The sequence below is a fragment of the Schistocerca americana genome, chromosome 6, assembly GCF_021461395.2.
Source record: "Schistocerca americana isolate TAMUIC-IGC-003095 chromosome 6, iqSchAmer2.1, whole genome shotgun sequence".
NCBI classification, from domain to species: Eukaryota; Metazoa; Arthropoda; class Insecta; order Orthoptera; family Acrididae; genus Schistocerca; species Schistocerca americana.
The window spans coordinates 217,592,729-217,609,983 of NC_060124.1; positions in this window are offsets into that span (position 1 = coordinate 217,592,729).

Below are 17,255 nucleotides of genomic sequence, written 5' to 3' on the forward strand. Positions count from 1 at the left end.
TAGATATTTTGATCAACAGTGTAAACAGTTCAGAAAAATTCACTGTATTCAACACGATTACCACGACTGACTTTTCGACAGTATACAGTATTGGAATTGGTGTGCTGAAAGGAGTACTACAATTTAAGATACTATAATAATAAATTTAAGCACTGAGCTATGCAAATAGTAGAGCAACTATCGTTACTGGACTCGGATGTTGCGATTATCATATTTTACTGAAAACGAAAATGTGTAACAAATTTGTTAAAAGAACAGAATCTTTGCTCATATCGAAACAAAAGCTCTTTTACTCCTTTGCGTCCTTCTACTTCGCTGTCCCCTCATCAGTCGTTACACATGACTACCAGAACAGCTTCACTTCCGCCAGTACCTCGTTACCTACTTTCGAAACTTCACGGAAGCTCTCCTGCAAAACTTGCAGAACTAGCATTCCTGGAAGAACGGATATTGTTGAGGCATGGCTTATCCACAGCCTGGGGGATCTTTCCGGAATGAGATTTTCGCTCTGCAGCGGAGTGTGCGCTGATATGAAACTTCATGGCAGATTAAAACTGTGTGCCGGACCGAGACTCCAACTCGGGAGCTTTGCCATTCTCGGGCAGTGCTCTACAATTTGAGCTAAGCTCAGACGCTAGAGCACTTGCCTGCGAAAGACAAAGGTCTCGAGTTCGAGTCTCGGCCCGACAGACAGTTTTAGTCTGCCAGGAAGTTCCTTATTCCATTATGACCAAATTGCTTATCGAACCCAGCTCCCTTGAAATACGAGTACTGTTCGTTGATCATTATTCCAATGGGGTGTGACATTTCCTTTTTCAAATTTTTTTTTGTAATTCATTGAATTACGTCAAGGGGCGATCAGAGTTCACCCCTTCAGTTCAAGCTTATTATGAAGGGTCAACTCACCAATCATCCTTTTCGTTCATTTTTCAGAAAATATAAACCAGCAAAACCACTCGCGAGATACAAACAACGTAACTGTGTTCATTGAACTATCGATTAAAATATAAATTTCAACTTAAAATAAAATAGGAATAAATTTTACCATCTTGATAGGTCCTTCTCCAGTCCTGTCCCATGTCTCCATTCTCTCTCTCTCTCTCTTTCTTTCTTTGTCTCTCTGCCTCTCTCTAACATTTTGCCTGTCTAGAGACCTGACTCCAGACTACGTGATATTATTTTCACGGTGCATTGTTCCACATTTGGTGACATCGACTTAATGGATCACGGCAAACACGTGGCATTAGGAGGTTAGCCAAGCGGGTCGATCGCAGCTCGTGCATCGATTTTCTGAACCTGGATTTGAGTCGAAAATATTCTGCAGTCTCCGTCGTTGGGTAAGATTCATGTTGCACTGTCCATTGTTACTGAGTTGCGTTCGTGTTACTTGCAGCATTAAGGTTCGCTTCCTACTGCCTTTTCGGCCATCGATTTGGTGTCGATCTTGGTATCCACACACTGCCACGGCACAGTGCAACCAACAGCACACGCGTCTAAGACACTAAGAACACTCATCTGAATTACAGTCGCATGGAAAAAGAAGCACTGCCTAACATTTTCGGTTTCTACAGAGAAGGTTAGCGGGCCATAACGAGGAGACTTCAAAAATTACGTTACTGTAGTCCCACGCTTAGATCATTGCGCAGCAAGACTGACGCATGGTAACAAGAAAGTTCACATTCTGGATTTCTTGCAGAAACAGTACAGTTGTGGTCCAGTTAATATGTGCGTCACAGTGTGTACTCCAAGGTTGAAGTACTCGCAGCAACAATACACTCGTCGGCAAAAAGTCCTAATTACACACAAATCCCAAGTGCAATTCTGGCGGTGTAGGTTCAAACGCAGTGTCTCGTCCAACAGTAGTCAAATCGTGGCAGTAATTTGATGAAGGCCTGAGAGATGTGGGCGATTCTCATCGGGAGTTAAGGCCATCCAATGGACGACAGACGACAAGACGCTCAAGCAGCGGTTCTCGTGTGGCAGCCTGTCCAAGGAAAGAATTTCTATCGTCGAGCAACTGAATGATTAGCAGGACGTTTAGAATGTTATTTATAGAGACTTGGTGATTACGTTGAAAATTAGTGTCATGCAACCGTGTTGCGTTGGATTGTAGTGCAGCACTGAATAAAAGTTGCTTGGCCTGTGATCACAACATGTAGCGTACTTCTCGAAGTTCCCTCTGATTTCAGTATTCTTCAACGTAAACTGAACTAACACTTCTCAGATTTGGAACTGCATATTAGATGGACAAAGTCTAAGAAGCTACAAACTCTGGAAAGACTCCAGATAGCCAAAATCGCTAGTGACGTATTTATTCATATGACTGGTTTCGTTAAGAGTGCTTTACCATCTTCGGATTTGCAAGGGCGGAACCAGGTGGACAGGGTAATAATTTTACAAAAGTTGTAACAAGTTACAGTTGGTATATCCATATTCAGGGAAAAGTTACTTACCTTCAGCTTTGCAAGTCATATAGTCTCCGACATCTGCGCTTTGTATTATGTGATATCAGAAATGCATGTGTAAAGATCGTTGAATACACTAGAAGTCGGCAAGCTGTAATGAAAATAACAGTGTATACAAAACATGAGATTAATGTCCCGGCTGCGGGTGTTCATGTTCATACGACATTTGAATACAGACTACAACGCAAGTAAACAGGACACTCATCCTAAGCTGGTCAGATATGACTAAAATAGTGAAATTTATGATTTGGTTTTACATAAGTCAAGTCATAATTATACTATACAAATAATTGTTACCGTAGTAATTAAGAAACCTGTACAGTAACAAGAAGTTGTTAATATAATAATTAAAAAGGCTCTCAGAATAGTTGTCATTCTTTTCCGAAGCCCAATCAAATCAGGGACGCCAGTGGTACTGACCGGACAATTTTATAAAACTATTGCTATATTGAAAGTCGCTCTTAAAACAGTCGTAATGACATGTAGCTGGAACACACAACCGTTACGCGACGCAATATAGTGAGCAGTCAAGCTAATAATTTTTCATACAAAGTAACATACGTCGAAATATATATCTTATTTCCAAGGTTTTGTGTGCAACGGAACATTCAGAGAGAAATCTGTTGATTACTTAAATTCCATTCTTGACGGAATAGTATGCATTTATAATTTTGTGCTAACTGTTACATAAGAACACTGTACTGTGTTATTTGATGTTTAGGTTCAATTTTAGGCGGGGGACAGACGCTGATAAGGGGATTAATTGTAGAGATTAACATCATAGACAAAGTGAAAATTTTAATAAGTTACTAAAATCATTAAGGTAAAATGTTTTGTGGAATTCGCATTATTCCCAGTAAATATAAGATGTGATACCCAAGTCCAGATGCATCATTATGTTTTGTACATACATTTATTTAAATTATGACATGCCGACATACTGTGTGTTCCACGATACTTACACATTCATTTGTGATGTGATACAATATAAAGCACAGTTGACAGAGATTTATGATATGTTGAGTTGGAGGTATGTAACTTGTCCATACGTACGGACATGCCAACTGTATTTGGTTACATCTTTTGTAGAATCATTACCGCGTGAGTCTAATTGGGTCCGTGCAGATTCGAGGATGGGTAGACAATCTTAGGAAACTGGTCATCAAAATAGATACTTCATTATCGATCTTGAATGTTTCCATTTTTTTTCCAGATCTCCTCTAGACGGGCAAGATATATAATCCAGGAAACTAGTTGATGGCCGTGAATTTTAAGGCAGGAATTATCTCACCATTCACGTGAAACACTATAGACACTGTGTAAAAAAAATTAGACAATATTCATATCTGGTAGTTTTGAGACAAATGTAGGCTATACGTGGGACATCGTTTGTATTTTTATACGTTGGTATCCTTCATAGTTTCTGTGTCCTTCAAAATTTTTTCATTAAACGAAATGCAGAATCTGTATCGTCGTACGTTTGTTACTTTCAGATTTATTATTTTCAATGCGTACTTAATACAGATGGCTTAGCTGCAGCTTCATCAGTTTAGTTACTCGTGTGAGAACTATTGGCGGCTGATGCCGTTCGCATCACGGGCGAGGGCGTTGGCTTGTGAAACACTGACTTAGTGGGGTGGGCGTGTTTGGAGGCCCGCATGCCAGCGCAGCCGAAACTTGGGAGTTGTGCGCTTGGAGTTTTGCCGTTAAGTTGGGAGCGCGTTGTTTGTGTACCAGCCGAGACCCGGCACGCCACCCAGCCGCTAAAAGCGAACCAAGGACATTAATATTTAATGAGATTCGCTGCTCGCTCAGCAAGAACTCTTGTTCCCCATCCTCCGTTCCGCCAGCATTCGTACATCGGGACGTGGAGAAGGGTGTTGGGAAATACATTATAGCCATGCCCCACCTCGTTCCGTCCTTGTAAACACCTAACTAAAGGAAAGGAGTACCCGCCAACCAGCAAGGACCCTGTGACACGCAGCAGAATTAATTTGACACAATGAATGAGAAGTCCTACACATTCAGCAAATTAACGAGCAAGGACTCTGTGAGATGCAATTGACCTACCGGTCGTGTATCTCCTGCTTGAAGCCAGTGAACGTCTTCTGTAAACTCTCCGACAGTTTCGGGATGATTGTCGTACATAAGATGAGTCCTACATTCGGCTTCCCATCATCTTAATTACGGTCACTGCTCGTGAGTTTAAGACAGACCGATGTTAGAGATTTATGTCTCGTCATCAGCGATGTCGGTAGACCCTGAGAAGTAAGCACATTTGAGAAGCATTGAGCAAGAGATCAGCAGTGGCCTTCTAATGATTTGTGGAAAGCAGGAGGAACCAAACCCGGAGAAAAATATGAACATATGTTTTAGCACAAGTTCTCTGCGAATTATAGTCCAGAGTCTCAACTGATTTGCATCTACATCCGAAATTACCAGTTGAATCGACTTCTTTGTGAGTAGTTAGTCGAAATATTGATAACAATATCCCTAAAAGAAGAAGACATACAAAGAAAATAACTTTATTTGCCTATAATGTATTGGAAACTGTACTCTTTTCGGAATGGACGTAACGTCAATGGAAATTTTCATCAAAGATCTATTTTGGAAGCGATTGGAGGATCGATGTGGTTCGTCTATACTTTCTACGTTCTAGTTAGGCAGAGTAAAAATCGAAGAAAAACAGTCTCGATCGCGTTTTCAGGTTTTTATTCGTTATCAACCGGTTTCCGCCCTTTCCTCAGACCATCTTGACTTTTCCCCGCGATTATGTCTGCTGGTAGCAGCAAACCGAGCGCGATCCGTAGAAGTAAGGATGGCACAAGCAGCAGTGACATCCTACGGATCTGGCTCCGTCTGTCGCCGCCAGCAGCCATAATAGCGGGGAAAAACCTCAAGATGGCCTGAAGAAGGGGCCGAAACCGGTTGCTAACAAATAAGTATGTGAAATAGCGAGCTAAACTGTTTTTTTATGATTTTTAGCATTTTTACCCGATCGTGGTTTGGTCCAGCTACGGAATGCTTTATAAAATGTTAAGCAAGGTACACATGTAGTTGAGGACGAGGAAAGCAAGTGGAGGTAGGCTGTTTTCATACTACAGCCACCATTGGCCACCCCTGCTCGGTACTGGCTAAACGTACTGGATGCGTAGCAACAACTGATTCCCGGCTCGTAGATATCAGCGTTGACAGTTCTACCTAGTGTTACGATTTTTTAGAGAATCCCACCACGTTTGGAGCGAAATAGTGATCAACGTATTGACTGCGGATTTAAAAAGACGTGGTAAGACGATTAAGACCATTCCACATAGAGTATTTCTGTTTTTAATTCAGAACAGCAGTTTTCCTGATGCATTTCGGCCTATGGGTGCTGCATTCTGCTCTTCAGTCAATTTGGCAGGATCAGTTCGGCAATAAGTTTTCGCTGACAAAGTATTTCTAAGCAGTCAAGCTGACATAGTCCTCGTCTATTACCATTTTCTCTTATATCATTCTCTGAGATTATCGCCGATTTCATTTGTCACCCGCCCTTCAAGTTTCCTGTCGTGATGTATGACCAATAGTTAGATTTCCGTCCCACAATGTTAACATCAGAAATTTACCGTTTTTTTTTTCCTATCTCTTTTCACATTTATTTTTGCGAAGCAACTGGTTCGTTTTATGAAGTGCATGTACAATAGAGATAGCAAAATAAGCGATAACCTTTAGATCTTAATATTACTGAGATGGTATTTATCGTTTACTTAGCCAATTCAGTTGCACGTTTATGTGTAAGACACGAGCGATGTGTATGTGATTTGCACATAGCATTTAGTTTACACCTTTACTTATCTGCTACGGTGGAGAAGCGTTGCAGTAACTAAGAAGAAGACGTTACTGTGCTGGAGTGTGATGTCTGTTCTGAAAACTGCTCTGTTTTCGCAGTGTAAGAATAAAATACGCCATTTATCGATATACAGTAACAGCTAAAACATTACGAGCACCTCCTTAACAGCCTGCTCGTCCGAGATTCTGCGTGGCATGGATCCCACAAGTTTCCATAGGTAGGTGGTACCAAGAGTCTACGTACAGGTATCCCTAAATTAAAAAACATGTGTTTTGTGGCAGCGGAGGAGCTGTCGCTCCATAGCGTCCCTCAAGTACTTTGTCAGATTTACATAAGGTGATCATGATGGAAAAGCCAAAAACGTGAGTTCACTGCCATGCAGCTCAATTCATTGCAGCAAGAGTGTCGCTTTGTGACACGGATAGTTTTCGCGCTGAACGATTCCATAGCAGTCGTGGAGGAAATCAAGTATGAGACGATGCAGGCGGTTCGCAACAAATAGGTGAAGTAAAGTAACGGGGTCATTATGAACTGGAAGATAATTAACAATATTAGATACACAGATGACACTGTTCTCATAGCAAATTATCTACCTGCCTTCAACGCACGATAAACAACTTATTCCAGCGCAGGAAGAGTTCGTACTGTTAGTCAACAGTTCTATGACCAAAGTTGTAGCCTTGTCTGAGAAAAGAAGCAAAGCAACGTTGTCAAAAGAAGCAAATACGATTGAACAAATATCCTTCATGTGGCACGTGGACACTGTGATGAATGAGAAGTGTGAAGGACAGAAAGAAATCATGTCTAGATTATAAGAGGCCAGGAGACAATTTATTAGCATCTTTTCATAAGATCGAATCTTGTTCGGGAACTGTGAAGGCGAACGATTAGTTGCTATTTGTTCTCTATTTATTTCTACGGATGCGAAACATGGACCGCTGACCAATATCTGGAGAAAGAAATTCACACATTTGCAATGTATCTGTATCGCCGTCTGGGTGCTGAAAATTTCAAACGAAGAATTCCTTACGGGATGTAAGACGAAAAGGAACTATTGTTGACTATTAAGCAAAGGAGAAAACAATATTTAGGACACATAATAAGAGGCGGAATACACCAGTTAATACAACTCGTCAATGAAAGTAAAATGCGAGGGAAAAGATCTATTGGGAGACGAAGGAACTTGTGGATGCAGTACATTCGGAGGTGGTGTAACTGCACGTCAGAAGAAACCTTCCATGCTACAAAGTCATGTCCAGAGCTCGCTATGTGGACCGCCGACATCCGTCGAGTAGGCACCTACAGAAAGAGAGCCTCAGCTATCACGATGCTGTTACCACCGCAGTTTCCGTAGAAACCCAGTGAACGTTCTCCGTAACGTAATACTGCCCTTGCCGGCCTGTGTTCATGGTGCGGTGCCTGTTACGAACAGCTATCGCTTGGATATCGGCATATCCGGACAAGAGCATCATACTACCATTTATCTGTTGTAAAATGAAACTTGATTTGTCCGATCAGGCGACTCATCTCTACTGATCTCCGCTTCACTCTCAATCATCTCTTGTCCACTAAATCGTAATTGACAACGTCGTTGGGTAACATGCCAACACACAGGTGTCGTCCGCTTCGGAACCCAATGTTCAACAATATGTGCCGAAAGGTGAACTCCGAAACCTTTTTGCCTGCAGCAGCATTTTAAAGGGTGTCTCAAAAAGAACACCAGTATTGAGGCTTCTATAAATCGAATTCGCTTATCTGAAAGAAGGAAACAAAACACAAATTTCTCTTGAGGAGAGGTTGACGCTTAAGCGTGAAACACGTTATCAGGGACATGACATCCCAAATCCTACTAGCCCTAAGTGCAATTGCTTGATCAATGAAATTACCCGTTACCCGCTCATGCATTTCTCCATCAAATTCGTCGAAGACACGTCGAAGTTCTTGTCTGAGTTCCAACAGATTACGGGGTTTGTTTAGGTAAATTTGTGAGTTATCGAACCAGCATAGGAAAAAGTAACATGCTCTAAGGCCAGAAAATCGAGATTGGGAGCTATGGTCTCCTCGTAACGAGATTAATCTGTCCAGGAATTTTTCACCTGATGTCTGCTGAAGTGCAACAAGTTGTGCAGTATTGTTGTAACCACAAATTTTTTATGTTCGTTTGATCGAAACGGGGCCAAAGAAAATCTGTAAGCCTCTTACGATAACGAACACCATTGACCGTGACAGCCCTTCCTTGTGCGCCTTAAAAAAATTACGGATCGCTTAAGTCCTTACTCCAAATCCCACACCATACAGCAATTTTCTGAGGATACATGTCTTTTCGTGAGTTACTCTTAGGTGGTCTGATCCCTATACTCGGGAATTATACTTTTCCATAAAGCCGTTTAAAATGAAGTGAGCTTCATTCTAGGAAATGAAACCATGGCTCTTTCGTTCCTTTTCAGAGATCCAATTCACAAAATGCCATTGCTTTCCATGATCCACTGGTTAAAGTAGCTGTGTTAACTGAAAACTGTATGGATGTAAGTGCAAATCTTTTATTAAGATTCTGTGTACTGTTGCTGGTCACATGCACATTTCTTGGCCACGACTGAGACATAATTTTCCCGGACACGTAGTTACAGAATCACGCACAACAACAACTTTTATCCCACTCTGACCACTTTGAGGGTGTCCAGGACTTTTGATGTCGAGTATTGAACAGTTTATTCTAGATCAACTTACGAAGAGTAATAATTTGGAGTGTTGTGTCTAAGAATAGTACGGAGTTTCCGAGCAGTTTCCGTGAAACTTCCACCATTCTTTTAGAAAGTTTTCACAGTCAGTACTCACTACTCCGTATCTTTCCATACCGATACTCCACAAACACTGATCCAGAAAATAAAACATCAACTCACATATCACTGACTACAAAAGATATACACAATGTGGCCAACAATAATAAATAAAAATAATGGGCTTTTCAAATCCGGCGTTCTTCTTGAGACAACCGATACTTTGTAGCCAGATCTCCAATAGTCGGCCACCAGCCCTGCTTTATTAAGCGGGCTACCCCTGTACCTTCACGTTTTATGATGAGAAATAGAGGCCATTATACCTTGTCGCCTCCTTGACGTTTCGCTGTCCGTCCATTACTTTCCATTCAATCTCACGGAAGAAGGACACGTTCAGCTGACCAGCATCGTGGTTTCGAGATTCCCATTCCCAAACGCTTAGCCGTAACAATCTGTGCTATTTCAAAGTCATTTATGTCACTCGATTATTCCATTTGTGGATAGTGTGGTCGCTAGAATGATTCCCCAATCGTCTCTACTCAGTCGATACATTTTGCTTACCGCGTCACGTCCGCACAACGCCACCAGGCGGTCTTTAGTGTCATAATGCGCGGTGGTCATAATATTCGGCTCATCAGTATATGTTATTAATATATCAAGTACTGTAACAAATTAACAAAAAACGTTGTATACGCGTATTTTCTCTGTCAGAAGCATCAGCGATAAGTGAACACCGTTATCACTCTTAATGTTTGCATTGTTTATGTACTTAAAGTAGTACGAAAGGAGCCTCAATGCTACGGATAATACATGATTTGCGTGTTTCGACAATTTTTCGCTAGAACTTCTCACATTGGGCTATCTTCTAGACCCTATTATCGTCTTCCGGAAAAGTAGAACGTTTGGAGTGTACATTCTCACTCGACCACTCTGAGGGTTTTCTGTTGTTTACATGTGAATGGCGGGATACATTGTTTTTAAAGCCACAGCAGACTAACTTCCATGCTCTTTATTTATTTATTTATTTATTTACATGTCAAGTTCCGTAGCACCAAATTGAGGGGCAAATCTCCAAGGTCATGGAACGTGTCACTACATGAACTTACAACATAAAAGTAATAACAGATAAAAATAAATGTTCATGAACCTGAAAGAAAATCAGTCCATAAGTTTAAGCAAACGCTATCAGCAATACAATGAGAATCAGCTTAATTTTTCAAGGAATTCCTCGACAGAATAGGAGGAGTGACCGATAAGGAAACTCTTCAGTTTCGATTTGAAAGCGCGTGGATTACTGCTAAGATTTTTGAATTCGAGTTGCAGCTTATTGAAAATGGATGCAGCAGTATACTGCACACCTTTTTGCACATGAGTTAAGGAAGTCCGATCCAAATGGAGGTTTGATTTTAGGCGCGTATTAAACGAGTGAAAGCTGCTTATAGTTGGAAATAAACTAATATTGGTAACAAGAAGCGACAATAAGGAATATACATATTGAGAGGCCAGTGTCAAAATACCCAGACTCGTGAACAGAGGTCGACAAGAGGTTCGTGAACTCACAGCACTTATTGCCCGAACCGCCCGTTTCTGAGCCAAAAATATCCTTCTAGAATGGGAAGAGTTACACCAAATCATAATACCATACGACGTAAGTGAATGAAAATAAGTAAAGTAGACTAATTTACGTGTCAAAGTATCATTCACTTTCGATACCGTTCGAATAGTGAAAATGGCAGTATTAAGTCTTTGAACAATATCCTGAACGTGGGCTTTCCACGACAGCTTACTATCTATCTGAACACCTAGGAATTTGAACTGTTCAGTTTCACAAATCATATGCCCGTTCTGTGAGATTAAAACGTCACGTTTTGTTGAATTGTGTGTTAGAAACTGTAAAAACTGAGTCTTACTGTGATTTAACGCCAGTTTATTTTCTACAAGCCATGAACTGAGGTCATGTACTGCACTACTTGAAACCGAGTTAATGTTGCACACAACATCCTTGACTACCAAGCAAGTGTCATCAGCAAACAGAAATATTTTAGAGTTACCCATAATACTAGAGGGCATATCATTTATATAAATAAGGAACAGGAGCGGCCCCAACACTGATCCCTGGGGCAACCCCCACTAGACAGTACCCCACTCAGATCCCACATCACAGCCGTAATCAACATTGTGAATAATGACCTTTTGCTGCCTGTTGCTGAAGTAAGAGCTGAACCAATTGTGAGCTACTCCTCTTATTCCGTAATGATCCAACTTCTGGAACAATATTGTGAGATCAACACAGTCAAATGCCTTTGTTAAATCAAAAAATACGCCAAGCATTCGAAAATTTTTGTTTAGCCCATCCAGTACCTCACAGAGAAAAGAGAATATAGCATTTTCAGTTGTCAAACGACTTCTAAACCCGAACTGTACATTTGATGGCAAATCGTGTGATATAAAATGATCAATTAACCTTACGTACACAGCCTTTTCGATAACTTTTGCAAACACTGATGGCATAGAAATAGGTCTAAAATTATCTAAATTATCCCTTTCTCCCTTTTTATAAAGCGGCTTTACTACTGAGAACTATAATCGCTCAGGAAACTGAGCATTCCTAAAGGAAAACATTCAAACATGGCTAAATACATAGCTAATATGTGCAGCACAGTACTTTAATATTTTACTAGACACTCCATCATAACCATGAGAGTCCTTAGTCTTCAGTGATTTAACTATTGACTCAATCTCCCTCTTGTCTGTATCACAGAGAAGTATTTCAGACGTCAATCTCGGAAAGGCATTTGCTAAGAAATGTATATGATCTCCTGTAGAAACTAAATTTTTATTTAATTCACCAGCAATGCTCAGAAAACGGTTGTTAAATACTGTACATATATCTGATTTATCAGTAACAGAAATTACTGTGAACTGACTTTATGTGATCAATTTGCATACCACATACTTTTTGCCTAGCTAATAACATTTTTAAGCACCTTACAATACTGTTTGTAATGGGCTACCGTAGCTTGATTGTGACTACTTCTAACATTTTGATATAATTCCTGCTTTGTTCGACATGATATCCTTATCCCACTAGACAGCCAACCGGGCTGTCCATTACTGCTAGTACCCCGTTTAGAATGTTCTAATGGAAAGCAGCTCTCAAAAAGCATGAGAAATGTGTTATGGAAAGCATTGTACTTATCATCTATATTATCGGCACTATAAACATCTTGCCACTCTTGTTCTTTGACAAGTTTTGAAAAACTCTCTATTGCTGTTGGATTAACTTTCCTACGTAGTTTGTAATTAAATACGACATTGGTTTGAGTACAAAAACCTTTTAGTGTTAAAATTTGTGCATCGTCGTCTGAAAGGCCATTCGCCCTTTTGCTAACACAATGCCCATCTAGTAATCAAGAATGAATAAAAATATTGTCTATGACTGTGCTACTGTTCCCCTGCACCCTAGTTGGAAAAAACACAGTTTCCATCAGATCATATGAATTTAGGAGATCTACCAACATCCTTTTTCTTGCACAATCATGTACAAAATTAATATTGAAGATACACATATAACTACTTTCTGGTACTTCCTTCAAAGTGAATCAAGAACCCTCTCTAGCTTAAGCAAAAATGCTCTGATGTCGGAGTTATGAGACCTATAAACAACAGCAATTAGAAGTTTAGTTTCAGTAAATTCAACTAATGCTGCACAACTTTCAAATATCTGTTCAGTGCAGTGTCGTGATACATCTATGGACTCAAATGAAATACTGTTTTTTTACATACAGAGCCACTCCCCCACCCCGCAAGGAACTCCTTGAGAAACAGCCAGTTAATCTGTAGCCTGGTAAAGGAAGCCTCGGAATTATCAAATTATTTAAGTGGTGCTCTGATTTACCAATAATTTCAGAGTTCACATCTATTAGCGGTTCACTAACTTTATCTCACATTCTTCTTATATTTTGATGAAATATGCTAATTCCTTCTCTGCTTGGAAACATCCTCTGGAGGTGAGCCCTTAGAGGCACTTCCTTTAAGCAGGTATACCTACCAGCTGACTTCAGTCTAAAAAAGGTGCAGCTCTAACACCAACTACTACAGTAATTTTTCCATGAGTGACACCGCTACCACCACCACCGCCCACTACACTGTCACCTATAAGCTTAGCCATCCTCCCCTTCCCATACCTATTGAGGTGCAGGCCATGCCTAGTGAAACACCATCTACTGATAGACCCAACTGGCACCACTGACATGTGATCCATGCCCTCCGCCATCAGTGCCCTCCCAAGCCCCACATTAACGCGCCTCAGAGCCGCATTAAGGTGAGGCCGATCATGACACTGAAACAGTTGCACGAAATGCACATTAGTGCCACCAGTTTGATTAGCTATCTTAACCAAGTCACCACTGACATAATATTCCCCGTCCCTATCGAGAATGTTCCCTGCTCCACCCACTATCACTACCTGATCCTCTTTCGTAAAATTCTTACATAACTCCCCTATGCTTTCAGTCACCTGAACCAATCCTGCACTAGGCTTCACAATGCTGGTGACATGGTACTCACTCCCCAACACTTTCTGCTACTGCTGGCCCACACCTCTACCGTGGGAACTACCTAGCAGCAGAACCTTCTTTCTGCTAGACTTTGCTACTAACCTAGGCCTCCTAATTGCTGAGGACTGCTACAAGTTACCTACATCTATGGCTACACGAGGCTCCGCTCCACTCAACTCTGACAGTTGGTCGTATCTATTGCATGTATGCAAAGTAAAACTGTCTGAATATCTCCTCTTCCTAGCTACCTTCTTGCCAACTGCCAGTTCCCATTCCCCACCACCCTTCACCCTCTTCAACCTATCTAGTTCCTCCTTTGCGCATTGTAACTGCACCTGAAGGGCACAGATCTTACGCTCCTGTTCCTCTATTAACTTGTTTCTACCACAGATTCTACATTCCCAGGAGAGGATCCCCCTAAAATGACAACTGGGTTCCCCACTGCATTCCCCCCAATGAAACTACTTTGAACAAATCCCACACCGTAATCCACTACTCACAAACCTACGACAGAGCCCACACTTTTCACTGATGGTAAAAATTTTACAGTTACTGAAAAAAACTATACGTCTACGTTACCAAAGTTAGTTACACCAGTAGAACTATTTAAGAACTAACAATAATGGTCTCGAAATTCTCTTCCTACTAAGAAAGCAGCTACTTGTATTAATACTACTACAACACAGCCGATACCAATACCAGCAAATCTTCACAAAATTATTAGCTAAAGCCAAAAAATTAAAACGACCACTGTAACACTAAGCGAAGTTAAAAGACTAAATGAAAATTTTAAAGAAATATTTCACTATAAAGAATAATAAACGTCAGTTGAAAACTGAAGCACGAAATTTACTAACGACTTAAACACACTGAAAAATCTATAAAACACAGCGAGCGAACGATTACAAAAGTTTATTAAGTCGTTATTTCGCCACAAAGGGCATGTAACACCGCTGAAATCTATTAAATTTAATAACTGTATTAAAGAGCACAAATCAGTTTGTCAGTACTTAGCTTGTATCCGCTGCAGCTGCAGTGCACGCCACAAAATATAAACACACTACCGAGGCACGAGGCTTGTCGATGTGGGTGCATAATGAATTGTACTGGCCTCTCCTTTATTATTGTTGTGTTAACGTTGATAATGGAAATGTTAGGCACCCGGGAGCAGTTAATTCTCACACATAAGTGAAATCCTAATGTTGCTAACAGCGATCAACTTCATACTTGGCAGGAAGTAAAGGATGAAGTGACAAGTTTCTTATATTCCGTGACAAAGTTCCTGTGGTGTTCGAGATGAAATAAGAACTTCGACAAAATACTGGAGATCACTTAAGTTAGGTAAAAAGGCATTGTTTTATATTACCAGTCTGAAATCATCGCGTTTTACTCTAGATACTCTGTATTTGGTTTCTCTTTACGAGACATGTTCATGAGTTCCTTAGCACTGAAAATACTTCTGCCAAAAACGGGTGCTACTTTCTCTACACACACACTTTTAAATCGTATATGTGCTCGAAATTTCAAAGCTAGACCAGGTAAAAGGGCCAGTTTCTGATGACATTTATTGTGGATATAAGAGATTGTATTACCCATACCCAGACTGTAATTAAACATTATAATAACCACATATATAGAGTAATATCTGAGTATAAAAATAGATTGAATATATATCTGGTCTTTTTCATTCCAAATTTCATTCTAAGAATGTAAAACAGTTATCATGTGTAGGAAAAGTAGTAAAAGACGAGAACGGAAATTTGAGAAAAGTATAAAAGTTGGAAAGGAACAGATAGAATTAAAAAGTCGATTTAACCCTTTCAGCAGCGTTAAAGGAAGGCTCAGATCTGCTCAACGTAGTAGACAGCGTAATTAGAGCGCAGAAGTGGATAAAGATGAAGGAAGTCATGAAGCGTCGTAGGAAGGGAAAACAACTGACTTCACATGATAAGTGGGAATGACGTACTTGTAGAAATCGGGGGATACTTCGATCAAAGGATAAAGATTATTACGAAGATTGTCGAAATAGGGAAGACATAAGAACATGATTCCGGTATGGAGAAATATCTTCATTAATGACATACTGATATTAAATATTGAAATAAAACTGAGCTACAACTCACTGCAAGTGTATGTCTGGAGCACATATTTCGTAGAAGGGATAGGTGGGTCATGGAAGAATTTTATCCGTGAAGCATTAATAAAATGTTACAAAATTAAATAAGTAGATAACCCACGAAATGCTAAAAAGGTCTAAAAATACAAGATGAGTAGAGATGTCTGTAGTAACCGACTGCCAGAAGAAGGAATACTTTTGTAGGACCTCTACTACATCGCCAAGAAATAGGTAACTGAAAAGACAAGTAATGGGGAAAAATGCCTAGGGAAAGTTAAGACAACTGGGTTACTGAAGACGTTGTAATAACAGTTAAATAAGTTAGAAAGGTTAGGGTAAATAGACTTGAATAAATTAAATGGCAGTAAAGTAGTTTATTTGCAGTTAAATAAGTTAGAAAGGTTAGGGTAAATAGACTTGAATAAATTAAATGGCAGTAAAGTAGTTTATTTGCATATGGGGATTCAGACGGTGGATATTTCGAGAAAAATAGTCTTTACTTTTTGTCGTTTAACGTGTTTAAAAAACTTACAGGACGTTCCATATATTAGAGGCCTTCATCGTTCGAGTTCCATGAGGCCGCGGGAACTTCCAGTCCGGTAAGGATGAGAGCCTGTAAGTTTCTGCAAGTATCCCGCAATCAGCTGAAGCAATTCACGTATGATTCGACACTTTGGGACTATCAAACTACACTCTGCATATATCGTGAGTTAATTCTCTCACTGGGCCAATTCGGAGCACTGGAAGCCTTGCATCATTCGAAAAGAGGCAAAACTACGACTCATTGAACGACATGGCAAGCCTCGAGTCATTACTGCCCAGTTTCTGTGTTGTGAAGCCATCGTCCGAATGAAGAATCAATACTGGCACTGTTAGGCACCATTGTCGAACGTGTCATTATTTACAGCAATGTGTTTCCGGGCTACATTATCCCATTATGAAGTGCTATAAAAAAGGAAACAAAACAGTACATCGGATTACTGCACATACTGGCAGCTATGTTAATACAGATAATGTCATGTAGTATAAAAAGCCTAAAAAGTTTCTGCGTCATTAGCCACTGTCAAAATTAGAAAGCCAGAAGGAAACATGCATTGTCAAAAAAAAGTTCTTCATTGAACGTCTCGTACAGGCGCATCGTACTCTCGCAAGACTCAGTTATAAACTAAAGGCAGCTCCTTCAGCTACCAAAGATAATACTATCCCATAGTGAATATATTACAGCCCCCACCAATGCTACTGTCTATTGTAAGTTGTTTGAACGTTACGTGCCAGATCCTAGAAAATTATTTAAAAAATCAGTACTACACCCATGTAGCAATGTGTATTAAACACAGAGTTCTCTAAATTTGACAGTAACTGCCCTTTATGCCCAAACTGTAATGACCATCACGCTGTCTGTGTTGTTACTTAAAGAACACTGCACATTCTTGAGGGGCATCGCTAATTCCGATGGCCCTTACTCCTCATTAGTAATCTCTTCATACCATAATTAAAAATTTCTTCACG